The sequence below is a fragment of the Euleptes europaea genome, chromosome 2 (genome assembly GCF_029931775.1).
Source record: "Euleptes europaea isolate rEulEur1 chromosome 2, rEulEur1.hap1, whole genome shotgun sequence".
NCBI lineage: Eukaryota > Metazoa > Chordata > Lepidosauria > Squamata > Sphaerodactylidae > Euleptes > Euleptes europaea.
This window is the reverse complement of record NC_079313.1, coordinates 77,334,220-77,343,764: the sequence shown is the minus strand read 5'-3', so window position 1 is coordinate 77,343,764 and position 9,545 is coordinate 77,334,220.

The following is a 9,545-nucleotide window of genomic DNA, read 5'->3' as shown; positions in this document are numbered from 1 at the left end:
TTTACAATTCATACATCATTCTTATCCTTAGCAAACAGAAAAAAAGACAAAGTTCTCACAGTAGCAGCCATGTGGGCTTTAGAGCTCCTTCCCGTGAGTTATACATTGCAAACCTGGATCAAAATTGGCATATAAGAGTCTGGACAAGAAAGATAAAATTGCACTCCACTGGGAAGCCATCTTCAGATTATATTATTATTGTTATTGTTGCTGCTGCTGGCAGTTGTTTAGCTACCTGGGACTGAAAACCATCTGCATTAAGTCTCAAATTGGGTGCTTAATCTCTACTTGCTGGCACCATAAACAGCAGGGATTGGAAGGCCATCTCTGAAAGATTTGTGTCTGAAGTCTGTCAGACTATGGCTAATTTCTAAATCCTCCAGTCACCTCTCCACATGTGTTCCCTTTGGAGTTTACCAGCTGAGGCTAATGGGGTGTTGTGGAAGTGTTAAGATCTTATCATGCAAAGTATTACTTTTGCAGTCCTGCATTCTCTATTGGACCTTTGATAACTAAAACGGGGTTTCCGCATGAGGCAAATCCGATGAACAAAGGCAACAGTCACCTATTCCGTTCAGTGAGTGTTACAAGCAACTTCTGAGCTGTAGCAGTGACCCATATCCTGATTCATTCTGAAAGTGTCATATTTTGGTTGGCTCTTGTGCTGATCAGCCCACTCACCTGGGTCCATGTAAGGCACTGATCAATTCTCCCTGTTCAGGTGAGGATTTATGGTCTGCTCCTCTTCCCCACTACTGAGCTGTGAGTAGGTGGTAGAATTTGCAGCATGGCAGAGGATGTTAATGCTCTTGGGATGTTTTACAGATGTTCTGTTGATCTGAGGAGAGGTAATAGATTGCAGCATTATAGACTTGCCAGGGATGATGATGCAAAAGAAGGGCCATTGGCACCTGCTGTAAATCCTGCTCCTGAAATTAAACACACTTCAGACCTAACAGTTGGGATAAGCAGTCCATATAAAGGTTGAACTGAACGCACCTGGACTGGATTCTGAAGAGCTTCATTCTGAACTTTTTCAGCCATGGGTCCAGAAAGATTTGAAATGATTAAGCGATACAACCAGTTGTGGGGGAAAGACTGAATATTTTGGTAAATTCCTGGAATAGTTCAAACGCTTCACAACAATTGGCTCCTGTCCTACTGCAGGGTTAACGATTTATTTGTACTGGGAGAAAAAGGTTTAAAGCTTCTTAAATCCTGGGGCAATGTGGTGCATGTGTAAAGTGTTGTTAACTTACACCTGGGCCTCTCCAGGAGACTGTGTTTTTGTAACCTTTGTGGCTCCCCATGTGTTGAAAAATCAAAAGACAGCTTGGGTCGCTGGCTTTAGCCAAGGTTGTTTTCTTAACAGCCTGGCAGAAGGTCAGCGGAGCTTTCCTAACGTGGTCTTTTGTGTGCTTTACACTGTAGAGTGTGACACCTGAGTGCCCAGACAAACCAGGAAACAGTAAGTTCCAATGTCAGTAGAAGCCACGTATGCTGGAACAATAAACTAAACTATTTTCTGTGTAAGTGATTTTTATTCCAAAACTGTAACAACCACAGAAATAAAAGTGTAGTCCAGGTTCACAGTAAAATAGAAAAATCTACTAAAACACAAAAATGTCAGTAAAAGGCCAATAGTAATCAACTGAAATAGTATTAATTTCCCATTTTAAAAAAAGGATGTGGGGTTTTTTCTTCTTTCTTGTTCTCTCTTCCTTCATCAGCTATGTTAGGGTACCCAGAAAAAGCTAGAGAATTGCCAAGTCAGACTGCTTTGAAAATATCTCCCTAGAGGCAGCAGTAAATAGGCAAATGAAAAAGTATAGATAGCAATAAAAAGTATAGGTTTTAATTCCCATTATGCTAGGTCCATCCCTAGCTGTGCGTGCATGGGATAATGTGGGGCCAAAGGAATTCATAGAGAAACATTTTATTGGCACAGGTATAAAATCGCAGTAGCCTCTGTCTTCCCTACAAGTTTCCCACAGCTGCACAAAATGTGCTGCGCAGCATCCTTCATTTACCCTGGTCACTGAATATGATGTTTCTGCTCATCAGGTTTTCTCTTGTTGCAAAAGTTGGCCCTGCATTTTTTTTTTAAAGATGTAGGACATAAAGTCAGTCTTTATCACTTAACACTATGCTGAACTCTGGAGCTAGCTTGAATTGATGAAGCAAGGGTAGGAACCATTCTGGAAAGCTAATTCAAACCATTCTGTTTACTCGTAGTTTTTGTTTGATTTATTCATACTCTTTCAGGCTGGCAAAAATTATCCCCATGTTATTTTAGTATTTCTAATTAACCAGAGTGAATGTTAATGATGAGGGGCCAATACAATTCACTCGGGGTTCCCGTTTTGCTGAACTCAGCAGCACTTCCAGCCAAAGCTAGCTGGGCCAGCAGCTTGATCTCCTGGGTCAATGAGTAACTTTCTAGATCTCAACCCACTTATTAGCGTTTCCTTCTGAGGGGAGGAAGAGACAGCAACTCCTACAAGAATTAGGGCTTCACCCAGCATTATCTTGATACTTGTCAGCACATAAAATCATAAGTAGCCCCCAGTGCAAATATATTTGCAACAGAAAGATTAAGTAATGTGTTGGATGAATCCTCTTCCATGATGACTGTGTGGAATGTTCGGCACTTTGCTTACCATGTGGGTACCAGGTTTGACAGGAAATTGAGCCAATGTAGAGTTCAGGCAGTGTTGGCTGAAACTTCAAAGGCAAAACAGTAACTTTTATTTAATTCATAGAATGATAGAAGCTGTGGAACAATACAGCTTTCTTGCAGAGGTGAAAACTAACAAGGGAGAAAGAATCTGGAAAAGTCCATTTGGCATAATTCACCTTGTGTAAATATAAAGGAGGCCCAATATGAGGCACTTTGTAAGTGGCATGAAACCCTTGTAAGACTGTTTTAAGCATCTGGAGGCAGGATTATAGTTTAACAGGTACCTTCCCCCATATTTGATGGGAATGTTCCACTGTGAAATAGTTCTGGGATTTAGTTACTGATTTTGTCAAGACTCCCTCCATTCCAGAGCTATTGTGGATCTCAAAGCCCTCTTACTCCACTATTGTAAGCAAAGTGACCCTGGCTTCTTGCACAAAGATGGTAAGCAGCTGCATGCTGTGACTAAATTCTGTATAACAAAAAAGTAGAAATCTTCAAATCAGCCTTCCAAGGATTGGGGCCTATATATGGGAGGTGATGGTTGTGTACATACTTTCCTACCAAATTTGGTAGGTAGATCCTATGCAAAGTTACTCCACACAATGCATAGTTAAAGTGTGGAACTCCCTGCCCCAGGATGTGCTGATGGCTGCCAACTTGGAAGGCTTTAAGAGGGGAGTGGACATGTTCATGGAGGAGAGAGTTATTCATGGCTGCTTGTAAAAATGAATACTAGTCATGATGCATACCTATTCTCTGCATGATCAGATGAGTATGCCTATTATATTTGGAACAGGTGCTTTGGAACAGAGGCAGGACAATGCTGCTGCAGTCGTCTTGTTTGTGGGCTTCCTAGTGGCACCTGGTTAGCCATTGTGTGAACAGACTGCTGGACTTGATGGACCTTGGTCTGATCCAGCATGGCCTTTCTTGTGTTCAATTTAAGCCACTAATTTTAATGGCTTAGGCTAGTATAAATCTGCATAGGGTTGCTCTGTAGGATTCCCACAGTACAGAAAATGCAATGGCTGCCCTTTGTTTATTGTGAATTGCTGGTTCACAATTGGAAAGAGCCAATGTGATGTAGTGGTTAAGAATGGTGGATTAGTATCTGGAAGACACAGGTTCGAATCCCCCCTTGTGCCATGGAAGCTCACTGGGTTACCTTGGGCCAGTCGCACTCTTTCAGGCTAACCTACCTCACATGGTTGTTGTGAGGATAAAAGGGAAGAGAGGAAAATTATGTAAGCTGTTTTGGGTCCCCGTTGGGGAGAAAGAAAAGGTACAAATAAATTAAATAAATAAAAATAATCACATTCTTCCTAGATAAATAATTACTTAATTTCACATAATATGCATAAACTATCCTATCATTCAACTTAGGTTTTCAATGAGATTTCATATTTAAATTTTAAATTAGCTTGCTTGGTATGATAGGTTTTTCCCTGAGTTTAATCATCACTTAAGTGTCTTAGCTGATTCTCTGTTGTTTATTTTACTTTGAATTTGTAATTTTAATAACTGTGTATGTGTGTTCTAAGAAAGTGGAATTAAGTTTGTCACAGCCCACAGATTTTTTTCTCTCATAAAAATGCTGTTTTTATAGTTTAAGTCAACAAGATTTGCACTCACATCCCCAAATCTCTTGTATATAGGCAGCCCAATCTTAACTGGGGGAGGGGTGTTGTTCTGGTACTGCCTCCTGAGCGGCTTGCTGCCAGGCACTGCAAGCCAAAAATACAAACCCCATGGATCTCTCCATAGAGTTCCATGCCTTTTTGCTGGCATAATTTAGCGCCTTCAAAAAAGGGCATTCCCTGGTTGAAAGGGCTTAGAAAGCTGATTAACGCTACCTCCACCCCCAGGAATGTATCCTTTGATGCTGGCGCAATCCCCTGCACTGGGAAAACGCTGCTGGCGAAGCTGTGCCAGTGCCCGTGGCTCTCCAGATCTACCATGAGTGCCCCTGCCCCAGAGTTAGTGCCACATTAGCTGGTGTAAGTGGCAATAACGCTGGCACTGAGGTCATGCCAGCTCCTATCCCCTTTCCCCCTCCCCCCCCCCCCCGGTTAGGATTGAACTCTAAATGCTTCTTCTCAATGCTATAATAGTTTTGGTAGGATATTTTAAATTGCAGTCTAGCTCAGTGTAGACCACTGAGTCACCATTATAACTTAGCTTCAAGAAACAGTAGTATAGGATGAAAAAGCACTTGTCAAGAAAACAGCATCTATCTAAAATGTGGAGTGGGAAAGGGGGAGGGGAGGTTGGTGTTGCAAGATGCCTTTACATCATTCCTAGTTTCAGGCCCAGAAATGATGTCCCAGCATTGTGTGACACTCTAGGAATTCCTCAAATCTCTGTGTTAAAAACTCTATGCAATGCCATGACATTACTTCCAGGCCTGAGAGCGGAAGTGATATAATATAATATTATATAATATAATATAAAAATCAATGCTGATTTTTAAATTCTCTGCCTCCTCATTGCTGCTGTTAGCATTCTGGGTAAAGAAAGGGAAAGCATCGGAGCAGACAAATGGAAGGATATAGGGAAGGATCTAGGAACTGATCTATCTAACTTTGCTTGCCACTGAAGCACCGGTGTGGTCTGTATAAAGGAACATTGCACAGTCCTTCACTTCAGTTTAAGAAGCAGTCCAAACTAAGAGCAGGGCAACTTACGATCCAATTTTTCAAATATGCAATGAAGGACTCTTCTCTTCCAAATTCAGTCCTGGCTCATATCCCCTCTTTGAGAGCTGAGTCAGGCAGCCTGGTGCACTTTTACATCCAGTGTTTATAACAGCACTAGTTTAGAAGATCTTCCTTTCCTTAATCAGATCAGATTAAGGTACTTGGTCCACGCATGGAGTCCACGCCTTGAGGCCCCATTCCTCAAAGCTAGGTCAAGCAGCTGAGCTCTTGGGATCTGCACTTTGAGTCCTGCAGTGCAGGAGAAAAGGGTATCCAGAGCCTCAAATTTTGCAGAATATGAAGCTGCCCTTGAAGACTGTACATTGTATCTCACAATTCCAGTCTTTGCTTTAAATTGCATGTTAACCACAAGCAAGTCTTCCCTCTTCTTTATTAAATGTTAAATGCTGCATTTTTAAATACATATATACAAAGGAAAAAAAATTGGAAGCAAACCTGGTTTTATTATTTATTATTTTGTGTATTTATGCCCCGCTTTTCTCCCTCACAGTGATCCAAATTAGCCTACATCATCATTCTCCTCTGTGGGTTAGGCTGAGAGAAAGTGACTGGCCCAGCGTCACCCAGAGAGTGTCCCCTGCAGAGTAGGGGTTTGAACCTAGTCTGACATACTGGGCAATCTAGAAATTTTACATCTTGGCATTCTGTTTCAAATGGCTGAAAAAAGACCCTCTTGTTAGCATGATAGTGTGTAGTCAAAAAAGTGCGATAGTTATCACAGCCAGCAATCGAATTAAGGCTTTGAGATGCATCTTCAACATTTTTTGTTGGAACTGACCTTTGCTCTGCTTTCTTCCTTCCGACCACAAGAGGGACCTGAAATACAAAAGAGCATTAATTAAAACGAAAGCTATTTAATTTCACTGCCGGAAACAAAACAAAGCCCCCACCTGGAACAGCCAGCAGCAAACAATAGATTGGTTAGCTTTTTGTTCTTTCCAGTTTGACACCAAACAGTCGCAGAGAACACGCAATGCGAAAGTGTTCACAGTTTTCAAATAAATAGAAAAATATAATACATTTTATATAGTTCACTTGGTTTCCTTGGCCATGAATACCTTAAAAGAACTCACATTATAAAATGGATATGACCAGTAGGGCCACTTGGGGATGAACACTTCCCTCAGCATGACTACTTCCTTTCCTTTGGTTGTGAGTTTCGTTGGGCCACAAAACCCTACGTTTTCCTACCAACGGATCTTGTTCTTGTTTGGAGGTTCTAGCAGGGTGTGCAGCTATCGTATACCCTTGACCGAAGAACGGTACACTCCTCCTATCGGGGATGGTCGTCCTCTTCCACCGAGCACACAGCTTTGGGAGGGACGCACATGGAGTGGTGAGGGAGGTAGGGGACATCTGCCTAGCCAGCCAGATCAACCCTGGCGATGAATGGGGTGACAGATTTCGCAGCCAGATCGCCCTCACATCCAGGGCCACAAAACCAAATAAATACACAACTAAGCAGCATAACTTCAATTGACTGAGAAGGAGTGTAACTGCTTCGGATTGTACTGAAAATTACCTGTCCTTATCCTAAAGAACAACTCGCAACACCTTAAAAGCAAGGTTTGGGGATCTCACAGATTTAACTAGTGGGTCAATAAACTAAAAACAGTGGAATTCAAGTTTTGTATTCTCAGGGGCCTCTCTTCTACACTTATTTGTAGCAGAACAATGGTCAGACTTTGATGATGAAGTGTAGGGAGCCAGCTCGAAGCTTGCTTGGGGGTGGGGGGGCATGTCATCACATTTTAGGTATACATTAGGTTACTGTTCTAAAAGAAGATCTCATAAGACCATTAAGTCCTAACTGTACCACTGAGCATAACCCTTGCACAACTGCCATCGGATCCCTGCATGTGGTGGTGGATTTTGAAGCTAGTTCTAAGGCACACTCATATTTCATGTGAGGTGCCAGCCATGCTAATTTAACCAATTGCTTTGCATAGGAAAGTGTGTCCTAGGACATTGATCTTCAACAGGCCTGGTGTAAGGTGAGTTGCATCAGTGGTACCACAACATTTTTTTTTAAAGCTAAAGAGTGAGGGTATGTCTACTGGTTCTTATTACATGTTCAGCTATTATGGCTTCATTCTAACAATCCAATCTTAGTCCCTCTCCCTGGAGCTATAATTCCAAGGATTTCCAAGTGAGAAGGAAGAACTATTAAACCAGAATGTCTGTAGTGTCAATGTCCTCTAAAAAAGAGAGGGGAAGGAGGATTCTGGAAAGAAAGAGGGCCATACACATTAAACATCAGTTTTAATCATTCTCCAAAACTATAAAAATGGAGTTGGAATCCTAACTTCTGACATGATTGTGGGGATTAAAGTGCATATTCATGTAACAATAATAGTAATTGTGATAATATTAAACGTAAGCTACATTAGCTATATATATATTTTGATGCAACTGAATTTTAAACTTTGTTAACAAATTGTATGTGATTTTTAATGAGAAATTTTCAAAACAGTGAACAAAGTAATTTAAATTTATTTATTTTAAGTTATAATTTAAAAATATTATTCATATTAAATTATTGTAAAAATAATTTAATTTTAATTTACAGTTCTTACAAATTAAAAAACCAAAGTTAACAAAGAAAATGTTGACAAACTGGGGTATGAAAGCAGCCGTGGTTAACAGAATAATTTGAACACAGTTTTCACAGACTATCTGAAGTAAATGCTAGTCTGTGCGACAGCAATGGTGATGGGGCCAAATACATGACATGTCAAGTTCTGGGACAGCCATTTATTCATTCATTTGTTTGTTTATATCATGACCTTGACAGCTGTATGTTGTATGATTCTGCCTAACGTCAGCAAAATCTTAGGACTGTTCCCTAAATCCTCTGTGCATTATTTTAAAAAGTTATCTGTCTGGATGGTATTATTAATTAACACAGATTTTAAACATACCCTCCTGTTTATCCTCTTTTGTAGATTGGGAATCCTGGCTTTCCTGTACTGCATTTAATTTAAAGCTGCACTGCAGATTATTCATTAGTGATTGTACTAAGAAAGTCCTTGAAGAGAAGTGATGAAGGATCATTTTATTATGCTCGACAATGTAACAGATAATGGATTTATTCAGCAATTTGATTTCAACAATCTTCTCTTAGCTTCCCCTTTTCCCGTAAACCCTGATCTCCACTCATAGATTCAGGGTGCTGTTCTAATGCAACAGCATAGGAAGAGTCGTGTTGTATTCAGCACAAGTTCAGTACTTAGTTTTATTGCTTGCAGCAATAGTGCATTCACTCATGGGGTTTAATCCAACCACATTTATACAGTTTTAATGTTTATTTATTTCAAAGGGAGAGTTAAGCACATGCTTACATTTGTCATGCTGAAATCACTGGAGCCAAATTTGGTGTGATACCTGTGATCTCAGTTCTCAACTGGCAGCACCCTCAGTAACTTCAGGGACAGGATTTAACTTTTTTGAACTAATGGATGACAATCCTGCAAGCACTTTATATGTAGGGTTGCCATCCTCCAGGTAGTAGCTGGAGATCTCCCGCTATTACAACTGATCTCCAACTGACAAGAGATCAGTTTACCTGGAGAAAATGGCCACTTTGGCAATTGGATTCTATGGCATTGAAGCCCCTCCCCAAACCCCTCCTTGCTCTGCCCCAACCACCACCAGGTATTTCCCAACCCGGAGTTGGCAACCCTATTTATATGTTAGTCTGATATTGAGACCTTCTTTTCAGGATCACAGCAGCATGAATGGAAATTCTAGTCTTTTGTTCCCAGGCCCACTTGGATTCAAAGTGAAAGCTACATCACATGCCTCTCTTCCATATTCACTTTTTTAAAGCTCTCAGCCAACAACCAGAATGATCTAGGCTATATTGCATATGCATATCCGCACACATTGGAAGACTGGCAGGCATGGCTGTGGACCAGTCATGCTGATTTCTGAACCAGCCTTCACAGAAAGCAATGTTGGGAGAGTGGGAACAAACTACCTTTTCCATTAGGGCTTCCTGAATGAAACTTTATTTCTGTGCTCATTATTTAACTGCTCCCTCACTGTGACAGATGTCCTATATTTGTGTTAATGCTGTTTCTGCTGGCTTCACAAAACCCCACCTGCTCATTCTTCACCTGCTCAATTTGTCAACACTGAAGGAG